A 14,036-nucleotide genomic window follows, 5' to 3' on the forward strand; every position below is an offset into this window, starting at 1 on the left:
ATATGTAATTGTTAATTGTAAATTACATATTTTTTCTTCGAAACAATTATGTGTTTTCTTTACACCAATTGATTCCTCTCATTATTTTGTACATAAAAGTATTAAGGTAAGATCATCGAAAAATGATTATTTTATGAGATATTTTATAGTTTATGTAAAATTAAGAAATTATTTCAAGTCTCATAACTCGAAAAGTACTTTAATATAGTGTTTTGAAAAGCTCTTGAGATAAGCTACACGAAAGGGACATCCTATTCAAAAAATTCAAGATGGCCTTCTCGTTACCTTGGCAACGATACCTGCGGTCATGCTGATAAAACAGGTAAATAGATATTTTAGAGCCCCACAACTTTTGTCTAAAATATTTGTTCTAAAATGCATAGTTTGAAATATTCGACCGTTTCCAAACATTTGATACACCCTGTATATATATGTAATATTAAAAAATCTTTGTATAATATGTAATATAAAAGTATGTGTATAAAAATTTTTTTTAACAATTACACATTACAACATTTTCAAGATTCCTGTCTTATCGTCAACCTTATCTTCTAACAAAAGAGATTTACGCTTCAGATTTTCCGTCACGTGCAAGAAAGTCGGGGACACGCCGGGATTTTCAAAGAGAGAAGCGCAATAAAATACATCGGTGTAAAATTGGCGGCGGCGAGGCCGCGGGTCAGCCTTTCGCCGCTACAAATATCTGCACTGATAGAAGAAGATCGGCCCTGTCATTCGCGACAAAAGAACAGCTTTCTCTGGTCTCCCTTTCGACACAATGGTCAGCTTCCTGGCACGCACAAAGGCTTTCTAATCTCGCGCGGACGGGTTTGTCATTGTCAAACGTACATCCTAAGCTTTCCGAATTTATCGTTCACCATTGACGAGTCCATCGATCGATTTTGTAGATTGATAAACGTCTATCCGAGCAGATGACCGCCGGAAACGATATTGACCAACATCCGCAATTCTTTTCGACTCGGAAAAGTGTATCAAAGGGATTATACAGAAGGTTACTTAACAAATGTCAAGAGAGATTTTTTTTAAATATATATATCTATTAGCTTTATTACTTGATTGAAATTCTCTAATGATAGAAAATGATTGATGCATTAAATCTCGAATTTGCAAAGGTTGATACTTCTAACTACAACTTTAAGCATTTATGTCCGTTTTCGCATTTTATTGATCATAATAGCATGCTGAATAATTGCGACCACTGATATATGCAAAATAATAATAATAATAATATACATGTTATAAAGTTTCGCGAGTAACGGACGTTTCGACGTAAAAACGGACGCGATCGTTGGACAATGTAAACTATAGAGTATTCGCGGGATTCGCCGAAACCCCGAATTAATTAAAGCACGCGCGATGGAAGCTCTGTTACAAACGTGGCGCGCCCGTTCATGCGTCATGATTATAAATGGTAGAATTTTGTTCGCGTTAACCGCCAGTATGTTCTTGGTATGCATTAAATACGACGTCGTAAGAGCGCCTACGGTATATTGGCCTGCCCGTTTGTGGCGTGATATATTAATTTATTTGCGTTGATACACTGTGTGATTGTCGAGAGCTCCCGAACCACTCTCCTGTAAGTCGAATCCCTTGTTTTGTATGTCCCGGATGAAAATTCTTGAAAATGTTATTAAAAGATTGTAATCGATTGTAACCTTTTTAATAAAATTTCTTCCCCTCCTCACGTCTTTCTTTTTTATATTTTACATACACTTTAAAAAAAAAAAGACCGACGTATATATTGATCTTTCTTTAAGGCTCGAATTTGCTTAATCAAATATCTTATCAGGCATATTAATGAAATTATATGTGTTTATTGCATATATTTATAATATATTGTAGTATACCTAAATAAGTTGCATGTAGAAATATTATACTATTTTATTAATAGAAATATTATATGTAGAAATATTTTACTATTTTATCTGTTATAAAAGATAACAATTTTTAGATAATAATTACGATTATTAATGAAAAAATATGTAATAAAAAAATATGTAATAAAAAATATGTGTATATACAGTCGTCCAAAAGTCTCGGAATGGTAAAGAAGCAAAGCATTTTTGATAAATATATTTTATACAAAAGTTTCAAGACTTCAAGGTTTAATGTTTTATTGAATGGTCATATCCGTTTGACTTGAAGTGGATGGATTATACCTATATGGAGTTCACCTTTGTATTTTTCAATGGGATTGCCTACCATTCGTCACACATTCTTGTAGCTTATTTCGAAAACTTTCCAAACCGTAATAAAGTATTATTTTGTTAAGTACTTTTCGAGTTATGAGGCTTGAAATAATTTCTTAATTTTTCATGAACTATAAAATATCTCGTAAAATATTTATTTTTCGATGATGTTACTTCAATACTTTTATACACAAAATAATGAGAGGTATCAATTGATGTAAAGAAAGCACATAGTCGATTTTTTTTTTAAATTTGTAACTGTTAATTGCAAATTATATATTTTTTCTTCGAAATAACTATGTGTTTTCTTTACAATTGATTCACATTATTTTGTGTATAAAAATATTAAAATAATATCACCGAAAAATGAATATTTTACGAGATATTTTATGATTTATATAAAATTAAGAAATTATTTTAAGCATCACTAACTCGAAAAGTGCTTAATAAAAAAATATATTTTATTATAGTGTTTTGAAAAACTCTTGAGAGATAAGCTACAAGAATATGCAATGAAAAATAAGGAATTCCACTTAAAAAAACAAAGTTGAATTCCATATAATCTTGAACCCTCTATTCAATGTCAAACAGACGTGACCATTCAATAGAACTTTCGAAACCTTAAACCTTTTGTTTAAAACATTTTTTCAAAAAATGCTTTGTTTTTGAAATATTTGATCATTTCCGGGACCATAAATATCTTTACAATATACATAAATATCTTTACAATATGTAAAAAATGTTCTGCATTTAGAAGGTTTCAAGAGATTTATTGGTTGTCAGATAAACTATATTACTATTGCACATTGTTCATAATTTAAGAAAACCTGGCTGATGTCACATTTTGTCTGTGGATATATTTTGAATAATGGTTTTTAATAATCCAAAGTGAAATTCATAATTCATGCCGCTGATTCGGTTCGCATTTCTGGCTCGCTGATATTTTCGCTACGCATCGCCGCTTTTATATTTCTTTTCTTCAAAACGCCGGCTACTCTATTGTCGCATAAGAAATTGGCTCGTAGTCTACGTCCTACGTGGGGAGGAAATAAAGCTGAGCGAGAGATTATGGTCGTTTCTGATTTATAAGTCGCGACTATATTAGATTTCACGATCGCAGAAAGGATGGTGCAAGATGCACAGGGCAGACGCATTTATACGCATGTGCATTTGAAAAGGATGAATTCTCGTGAAACGGAACGATATTTACTGACAGAAAATAGAAATATAATCTTTTCGTTAGCAACATAAACATCTTTTAATTCCTAATTTTTTGTAAAATTTAATCTTTATATCTAAATTTGAAATTTCTTTTTTTTCAAATAAGATCCTGTAAAAATAATCGCAATTAAATAAAGAAAACAAGATTCTATTTTTTCTATTCGCATATCTAAAACTTTATTGAAATAAAACATATTTTGATTCTATTCTAAGTTTATAGTGAGATATTTATATTATTTAGAAATTTCAGAGATGTAACGTAGTGAGATTAAGGTCTAATAAATTCAATATTGGAAATTGGTGTGATTTTCATAGCATAAGGCAAAATTGTGATGTATCGTTTCCGTTCCATGGAATATCACCCTTTACTATATCGATGTTGCGGCGCAACATTGACCAGCCTTTGTGGTTTCATCTGCGAATATCGTCGTATTTTCCATTCAATGAGATATATGACATATCCTTTGTACGATTATAATTGGGTAAATTAAATTTCCCGTTGAATGCTTCCGTCGCGATTAAAGATAATTTTAAACGATTTTTACAATTTTAAAATATGTCTTAATATGAGAAATTTTTTATGGCTTCATGGATGCACGATATTAATTATGCATTAGGTAAAGGATAAGATCATAAAAGTTTTCTCTTAATTCACTCGTTCACCTAATATCATTACGATGTTAAATATCGATAATAAATGATGACTTTTAAGTAGCAATGATTGTGTTCTAATTTTTTTTGTATATTTATTTTTGGGAACTAAAAATTTATTATATTATCTCTCTATGTTTGGATCAAAACCGTACACATGAAGAAGTATATTTTTAGGGGACGTATATGATAATATTTTGATGGTCGGACAGGGACTGTGCGTTTTATGCGTTTCTGTATTTCTCTTCTATGAAAGTTTACAGTATCCTTTGCGTAATATTTTCCAAGCTACGGGGCATGCCAGCAGAAAGTAAAGCTAGATTCGCAATATAAATCGAATATCCCAAGACCAACGAGAGCGAAACGAAGCAAATCGGTTTCAGGCAATCCTGAAGAATCGAAATTGAAGTCATATATTTTCTTGAAAATATGATCATCCAACAATGTTGGGAGAATATCAGAACACATGAGACACTGGACAAAACTCGCGTTAGAAAAATTTCACCGCAACTGGTTAGGGTTCGTGATAGAAATTTGCAAGAGTGTGAATATTCTCTTTCCCATTTTCAGTAAAAAATATTTAATTAAAAGGTATAATTTTATGAAAAAATGTACGTACCGATTCCACAAGTCTTCCCTTCCGCGAGGTTGCTTTTTCGATGGCTGTCTGATTTGCGTATCACTGTTATCTCACAAAACCGATTTAAAGTGTCGAGTGAAGCTAGCTGACCGTCGTCTCCAAATGATCGAACGAGACTAACCTTGTCCTACAAAACTACGAAAGTAGTAAGGAAATCAACCAATCGGAATACTGCTCAATCGGAATACTACTCAATCGTGATTGGTCGACGATTTCCTTCGACTGCCTACTTTTCTTCCTTCAGGTTGAGGCAATAACCGATAAGCGCGCTATAAGCAATATCATTGATTAAATAAAGATAAAATCCCTTCCGCTTGATAACATGCCTGATAACAGGCTTGCGAGGATCAGTTACAAAAATCAGATCAGGTGGATCTGATAAATTTTTTGACGCTGAAAATGAATCTGGCCGCAGATTTTCCCAGCACATCAGATTTTCGAGTAATAATAATAATAAACTTTATTGTGTTCCCCTTGGGGTTACAATTTTAAATACATCTTACATCTATCTTATTTCTTAACTTAACTCCTCTCTTTATTTCTTATCCTGAGGGTTCGCGACTTTACCTAGCTCCCCCTCTTACCTTTACACACACACACACACACATCTCGCTTGGGCTTTCGCTGTTCATGATCCCCTTCCCTACTCCTTCGGCCCCTCTCTCATTCTCTCTCACTCGTTCTCTCATTCTCCCTCTCTCCCTCTCTCTCTCTCATTCTCCCTCTCCCTCTCCCTTCCTCCAACCCTTTCCCTTTCTCCCTTATCCTCTTCCTCTTTATCCATTACTTTCTCTTCACCTTCCACTTTTTCTTCTCCTTCATCTATTATCCCCTTTCTTTCCACTTCTACTTCCCTTATTCACCACTCCCCCTCCCCTCCCTCTCCTAACATCTATCCCAGCGCCTCCTACCAACTTTCTCTTTCTATGCTCCCTTTTCTACATCCTTTCCACACATGTTCCCAAGTTTCCACTTCCCCTCCGCACACCCTGCAAATCCTATTCTCCTCCTTCTCCCAATAAATGCCTTCTCTTATTTCATTTCCTAGCCTGAATCTTATCACTCTCCTCCACATCCTGCTCTCCCCCCATCCTTTCTTTAGATATTCGGGATCAGATTTTCGAGTAATTTATAGTTAAATAGTTCAGAAATGGCAATTTCGGCAAGTTTCACGAATTTATTATGGAAAAACTTAATTATTTGTGCGTACACATTCTCACACACACACTGATTGTTACAGTCATCGCGTATAGCAATCAGCTGATCGCGGCGAGCGCCCCACGTAATCGCCTATATCGCGCCATCCCTGCCTACCTCTTGTACTCGTTCCGTAAGTAGTTAACTATTTTCCTTTATAGTTTAAAAACTAAGTTCCGGGCAAAATTTTGCAGGAGGAAAAATCATCTTAGAATTCATTCAAGAATTTGATATTTTAAAGACAAACGTTTGTTCAGAATCACCCTGTATATATATAAATTAGAAAAAGATATACAATATATATATATATATATATATATATATATATATATATATATATCTTCTTCTCAGTCCTTTGTTTGATTTCGATCTCTCTTCGATTTGGTGATCTCTCTTTCATATACCTGTGTTGCGCATCAGATTATCACACGTATATGGGATCTATAGTTTAATGCCGATTTTGAACAGCTACATGAGAGAGATGCTCTTGGCAAAATTTTTCGATGATTTGCCATTGCCTTTTGAGAGAGGAGCGAGCATATACAATTTTTGGGTTCTACTGGGAATTGACCTTTGGCTTTGTAGGCTAGTGCGCTGCCTACTTCCATTACCTAGTGGCACGCTTCGTTCATATATGTACATACATAGGTATAATATATATATAATAGGTCAATATATATATGGCAGATCCATCATCTTGAAATTTGAAAAGGCTTATACATGTTAGGCTCGGTTGCCCAAAAAAGTCCTGTAAAAATATATCTAATACAATTGTTACACATTTTGATAAATTTTTCTAAATTTTATACCTTTTTATCGCGGTTCTGTCATAATGGATGCGCCATTTTTAATTTAAGAAATGATAGGCAGCTTCAAAAATTTATGTTTTTACCCAAATTTTGATTTGTGATAAGACAGAGAGGTAACACGGTTAAATTGAAATAGTTTATTGGACCACTATGCATGATCAGTCTTAACTTGTCTAACTTGTATATCTCAGCGAAAAAAAATCTTGCGATAGCAATCAAAAATGGATTTAAAAGGTAAAGACTAATACTATACGATACCATTGGCAGAAATATTTCAAAAAATTAGGTTCCCTTATAATAAATTCATTTGCGAAATAGCCATTTTTGAACTATTTAATCCATAGACATATTAATATAGACTGCTCATGAGGTAGTGAAGCCCGAAGTTGGAGTGTCCTCCTGAGAGAAAAGGATAGCATGAATTAACTAGTGTATCTGTCTTTTTCTAATGAACGTATCACATACGTATCAGTGCATCAGTATGCATGACTTTATAATTTGAAATTGCATCATGCGTATGTTAGAAATTCATGCTATCCTTTTCGCTCAGGAGGACACCCCCCACTACTTTATAAGCATATTAATACGTCTATATTAATACGTCTATATTAATACGTCTATGATTTAACCATAAATTACTCAAAAACCTAACCTAACGTGCTGGAGAAATTCTGCGGCCAGATTTGTTTTCAACATAAAAAAATCTATTAGATTCACCTACTCTGCTTTTTGTAACTAACCAAACCTAAAACTTTCACAGGTCTGTGTAATCAGTCAATATTCGTCGTCCAATACCTGAAGAGTAGAAAAGACAATAAGAAAACATTGAGCTCTAATACATACTGAGATAAATCATCGAGGAATGGGGGCAGCACAACTTAAAGAAAGGGACAAACATATCGTATCTATTCTTGCGATTTTCTGATTAACACAGAAAAGATTGGTTCCCTTCGGTAAAACTTTTCTTAAAAACATTCTTCAAAAAATATTGTCGTCCTTCATCATGCCTAACAAAGGGATGGCTCACTCCAGTATAGAGTCCAGTATAGACTAGAGTCCAGTATAGACTAGAGTCCAGTATAGTACTAGAGTTCAATGTAACGATTTTTGTAAGAAATAATTAATATTTCAAAACTTATCACGAGGAAAATAAGAAATCAGTAACAAAACTAATCAATAACTTAATCAAAAAACATCTAAAATATAAGTCTTATTAAGAAATAGATCTTATTAAGAAATCACAAATAGGTCACAAATAGATCTCAAGTAATTACTAATTAATCAATAATTATCTGGAATATAAATCTTATTAGGATGACAAATTTAACCAAACTTTGTTGAAAAATCGGTAACGAATCTAATCAATAAATTTTGAGAAATCAATTTAATCCGAATAAATCTTATTAAGAAACCGATAACAAACAGATATCCAAATAAATAATTACATCGTGAAAAATCTAATCGAAGTACAAAATACATACTGGAAAAATAGCCCGAATCGGATATAAAAAGGGAAGCTCGCAAAGAGCAAACACAGTTTTTCCTTCAACAATCTTTGCTGATAAATATAATAGTACACAGTTCTCCTCAACAAACTCTACCAACAAAAATATAATACACAATAATAAAAGAAACTACTTATTGCGTAAGATTTATATTTTCAAGATTCTTGGCGCAATTTTTTGATATCATTATTTTTGTAGGATATATTGTAATTATATTAAAATAATTTGTTGTGTGCCGCATGAACTTGGCGCCTTTTCTTTACCTTTTTTTTAAAAAAATAAGTTTTTAGAATTATAAAGATAACGATAGCTTCATTCCTATCCCTACTCTGACTTCCGCACTTTTGTAACATCTGCGAAACACATGTCACGTCCAGCCGACTTCACGATTCCTTCCTTCCACAAAGTTGCGGCAACGATCGTTCAATTAGTGATAAGCAAAATCATTGATCAAATAGAGCCTCTTGCGTCTCTATATTTAAATAATATCTATGAGTAGTCACGAAAAAATGCACACGCAGGAAATGCTAGCAATGAAGCAACACCGATCCCTTTAACAAATATTATCTGAAGATATGAAGGATAATTATCTTCAACAGTCCATCCTCAGTTTGCGTGATGCGGACACACTTTCAGTCATTGAACAAACGCCACAAGCATCCTGTCGCCCTCGATGCTAAAGACTGAGAGTCGCAACTCAATCACTACTAACGTTGTTTATTGCAAAACTGTAAGTCAATCTGATCCTTAAATTATTTCCTTTCCCTTTTCTTTGCTTCTTTTTATAATTTTTATATTTTAAAATCTAACGTTGACTCTTAATGGAATCCTTCTTCTTTCCTTTCATCCTTAGAACAAACACACACCCATAATTAATTTCGATTTATTATTTAAATTATTCTAAAAATCATCTTGCAATCTCCAGTTCCATCTCGAGCATAAAAATAAAAATAGCGTCAGCCCTTATTCTGTTCGACTGATGACCTCCGGATTTATGTAACACCCGCGAGAAAATACACACACACTCATTACACGTGATAGCATTATTAATTATAAAATATAATTATATTCTTACTTTTTCTTACGTTTAAACTTAACCAGTTACTTTATGAGTAAATTTAAGGGTAAAACTATACATTAGTGACGACCTCACCAATTCAATGACCTTGACATATGTTATCAAGGACATGTCCCTGATTAATTTGCAAAAAGTTTTAGCCGTCACTCGTTGTTTATTACAAAGTTATTTACAAAATAAGTTCAATGTTCCCGTGAACTTATTTTGGACAAATCTGCATAAACTACACTCTCAGCAAGAGGTAAGATGTCGAATAAACTTTCCTTTATTTTACAAAGTACATGCATGGACAATGGGTTTCGCTCCCCCCTCCCCTCCCTACGGAGGGGTTCCGCTTCCGAAAGATATAACCTAACCCAAACCTATTTTTGTTTTAAACCAAATTTGTTTTAAACTCTTGCTAAGAGTGCAGTTTTTGCAGATTTATTCAGTCAATGCCATTTATCAAAATAAGTTCAATGATCCCTCATGAGTTTTTAATTTTTTACATAAAACGAAGTTTACTTTATACTATATACTCTCTGTTTTCAATGCAAAATTATACAACTATATCTATTATTATATAATTTCATATAGATTTTTAGTATTCCACGCGAAACGAGGTTTACATTACTATTATATGCCATCAGTTAGTTACTATTTTGAATTATTTATAACTTTGTTATAAATAACAAGCGACGGCTAAAATCTTTTAAATTCAGGGACATGTCCTTGATAACATGTGTCAAGGTCATCGAAATTAATGAGGCGATTATGTAGTTTTACCAAAAGATTTTTAAGATTTTGTAATAAATTATTTCTTTTATTCTTTATTTTTTATTACTTCCCTGCTTTCATTTCTAGCTGTTAAGGATCGGCATTTAACCTCGAGTAAAAGGGATTGAATTTTCTTACCAAAAAAGGAAATGAACGTTCAAAACAGAATAATAGCGACTCAAAGAGAGTCGTCTACCTGTTTTCGGGCCTTAAGGTTCGTTCGACTCGAGTTGTTCACCTCCTACTGTGCGACTTCAGGAAAATATCATTGTTATGCCCTTCCTTTGACTCATTCTTCTTCGGGCCTGGACGTAACACATATATACACTCAAACACACAATTACATCGTTTTAGTATGGTTAAATATAAACTAAAATTTAATTTCTAAATGTACAAAATTTACGAATAAATTTGAAAATATGTTTTTATATAATAAATATTTATTAATAAATATTTATTAATAAATATATTTATTAAATAAATTATATTTATTAATAAATATTTATTAATAAATATATTTATTAAATAAATTATATTTATTTAACGATTTTTCCTCAGCGAAAATGTCGAGGAGATCATTATTTTTTGCATATTCTCAATTTTTGTCATCATGTATCTTTCTAACTAACAATAAGCCTTAAATTAAAATTCTATTAAAGTAAACTCTACCTAAAATTAACTGAAGAATGTGACTTTATTAATATTTTATTCCCATAAGCCTTAGTTTGCGAAAAACCCTTTATTTTCAATCGTTTATAACTCGAAAATTATTAGTGCCGCGACATTTTCGTTGAGGAAAAATTGTTTTTAAATTGGCCAGAGAATCTGCCTTTAAAATATCAAGAGTTAGTTTCGGGTCACCCTGTATAAACCATATGAATCATGTAAAGCGAAATGTCATATATCAAGGTATTTCCTACACTTCAGACATCTGTTGGGTTAGGTTATATCTTTCGAAAGTGGAGCCCCCCCGTAGGGCGGAACATGCGGTGTCCCCGCATGTACTTTGTAAGAAAAAGCAAAGTTTACAAATACATATATTCTATTAAATATATTTCTTCTTAAACATATGACATGGTAAAATTATAATATCTACATTTGTAACTTTCCACGCGAATTTTTATGTTTATTTTTATGTTTATTTTTATGTTTATTTTTATGTTTTTTTTATCCTTTTTCAGCCTATATCTCCAAAGTTATTTGAGTCCGACCCTTATACAGGGTGACCCATTTTAACTTAGGCAGCCAAATAAGTCGAAAAATAAGCAAGATAGAGAAAAATGTTTTAGACAAAAGTTGTATGGTTTCGAGGGGGCCATAAGATGGTATCATTGGTTTGACCTTGAAGAGTCATTTGAAGGTCACGTGAAGGTCACTTCAATTTTTTTAAATGGAACATCCTATATATTTTTGTACATTCTTGTAGCTCATCTCGAGAGCTTTCCAAAACACTATAATTAAGTACATTTTCGTTAAGTACTTTTTGAGTTATGAGGCTTGAAATAATTTCTTAATTTTACATAAACCGTAAAATATCTTGTAAAATATTCATTTTTCGATTACCTTACCTTAATAGTTTTATGTACAAAATAATGAGAGGAATCAATTGGTGTAAAGAAAACACATAGTTGTTTCGAAGAAAAAATATGTAATTTGCAATTAACAATTCCATATTTTTTCTTAAAATTTCAAAATATTTCAAAAAATTAGGTTCCCTTATAATAAATTCATTTGCGAAATAGCCATTTTTGAACTATTTAATCCATAGACATATTAATATAGACTGCTCATGAGGTAGTGAAGCCCGAAGTTGGAGTGTCCTCCTGAGAGAAAAGGATAGCATGAATTAACTAGTGTATCTGTCTTTTTCTAATGAACGTATCACATACGTATCAGTGCATCAGTATGCATGACTTTATAATTTGAAATTGCATCATGCGTATGTTAGAAATTCATGCTATCCTTTTCGCTCAGGAGGACACCCCCCACTACTTTATAAGCATATTAATACGTCTATATTAATACGTCTATATTAATACGTCTATGATTTAACCATAAATTACTCAAAAACCTAACCTAACGTGCTGGAGAAATTCTGCGGCCAGATTTGTTTTCAACATAAAAAAATCTATTAGATTCACCTACTCTGCTTTTTGTAACTAACCAAACCTAAAACTTTCACAGGTCTGTGTAATCAGTCAATATTCGTCGTCCAATACCTGAAGAGTAGAAAAGACAATAAGAAAACATTGAGCTCTAATACATACTGAGATAAATCATCGAGGAATGGGGGCAGCACAACTTAAAGAAAGAGACAAACATATCGTATCTATTCTTGCGATTTTCTGATTAACACAGAAAAGATTGGTTCCCTTCGGTAAAACTTTTCTTAAAAACATTCTTCAAAAAATATTGTCGTCCTTCATCATGCCTAACAAAGGGATGGCTCACTCCAGTATAGAGTCCAGTATAGACTAGAGTCCAGTATAGACTAGAGTCCAGTATAGTACTAGAGTTCAATGTAACGATTTTTGTAAGAAATAATTAATATTTCAAAACTTATCACGAGGAAAATAAGAAATCAGTAACAAAACTAATCAATAACTTAATCAAAAAACATCTAAAATATAAGTCTTATTAAGAAATAGATCTTATTAAGAAATCACAAATAGGTCACAAATAGATCTCAAGTAATTACTAATTAATCAATAATTATCTGGAATATAAATCTTATTAGGATGACAAATTTAACCAAACTTTGTTGAAAAATCGGTAACGAATCTAATCAATAAATTTTGAGAAATCAATTTAATCCGAATAAATCTTATTAAGAAACCGGTAACAAACAGATATCCAAATAAATAATTACATCGTGAAAAATCTAATCGAAGTACAAAATACATACTGGAAAAATAGCCCGAATCGGATATAAAAAGGGAAGCTCGCAAAGAGCAAACACAGTTTTTCCTTCAACAATCTTTGCTGATAAATATAATAGTACACAGTTCTCCTCAACAAACTCTACCAACAAAAATATAATACACAATAATAAAAGAAACTACTTATTGCGTAAGATTTATATTTTCAAGATTCTTGGCGCAATTTTTTGATATCATTATTTTTGTAGGATATATTGTAATTATATTAAAATAATTTGTTGTGTGCCGCATGAACTTGGCGCCTTTTCTTTACCTTTTTTTTAAAAAAATATGTTTTTAGAATTATAAAGATAACGATAGCTTCATTCCTATCCCTACTCTGACTTCCGCACTTTTGTAACATCTGCGAAACACATGTCACGTCCAGCCGACTTCACGATTCCTTCCTTCCACAAAGTTGCGGCAACGATCGTTCAATTAGTGATAAGCAAAATCATTGATCAAATAGAGCCTCTTGCGTCTCTATATTTAAATAATATCTATGAGTAGTCACGAAAAAATGCACACGCAGGAAATGCTAGCAATGAAGCAACACCGATCCCTTTAACAAATATTATCTGAAGATATGAAGGATAATTATCTTCAACAGTCCATCCTCAGTTTGCGTGATGCGGACACACTTTCAGTCATTGAACAAACGCCACAAGCATCCTGTCGCCCTCGATGCTAAAGACTGAGAGTCGCAACTCAATCACTACTAACGTTGTTTATTGCAAAACTGTAAGTCAATCTGATCCTTAAATTATTTCCTTTCCCTTTTCTTTGCTTCTTTTTATAATTTTTATATTTTAAAATCTAACGTTGACTCTTAATGGAATCCTTCTTCTTTCCTTTCATCCTTAGAACAAACACACACCCATAATTAATTTCGATTTATTATTTAAATTATTCTAAAAATCATCTTGCAATCTCCAGTTCCATCTCGAGCATAAAAATAAAAATAGCGTCAGCCCTTATTCTGTTCGACTGATGACCTCCGGATTTATGTAACACCCGCGAGAAAATACACACACACTCATTACACGTGATA

The 14,036-nt window shown here is 32.5% G+C and overlaps 1 protein-coding gene across 1 annotated transcript in view; it reads right to left on the bottom strand.

Annotated features, from left to right (window-relative positions):
• The window catches only part of Hrg (poly(A) polymerase hiiragi), a 50,746-nt gene extending 45,929 nt beyond the window's left edge, over nucleotides 1–4,817 (bottom strand). Inside the window, exon 1 of the mRNA XM_083093330.1 lies at nucleotides 4,702–4,817. The gene's annotated coding sequence lies outside the window, so the exon portion shown is untranslated. The remainder of the gene's footprint in view (nucleotides 1–4,701) is intronic.
• Between the last annotated feature and the right edge of the window lie 9,219 nt (nucleotides 4,818–14,036).

Source organism: Camponotus vicinus, unplaced genomic scaffold (genome assembly GCF_025532165.1).
Source record: "Camponotus vicinus isolate PSW18456_S1 unplaced genomic scaffold, iyCamVici1.0 SCAF_3, whole genome shotgun sequence".
NCBI classification, from domain to species: domain Eukaryota; kingdom Metazoa; phylum Arthropoda; class Insecta; order Hymenoptera; family Formicidae; genus Camponotus; species Camponotus vicinus.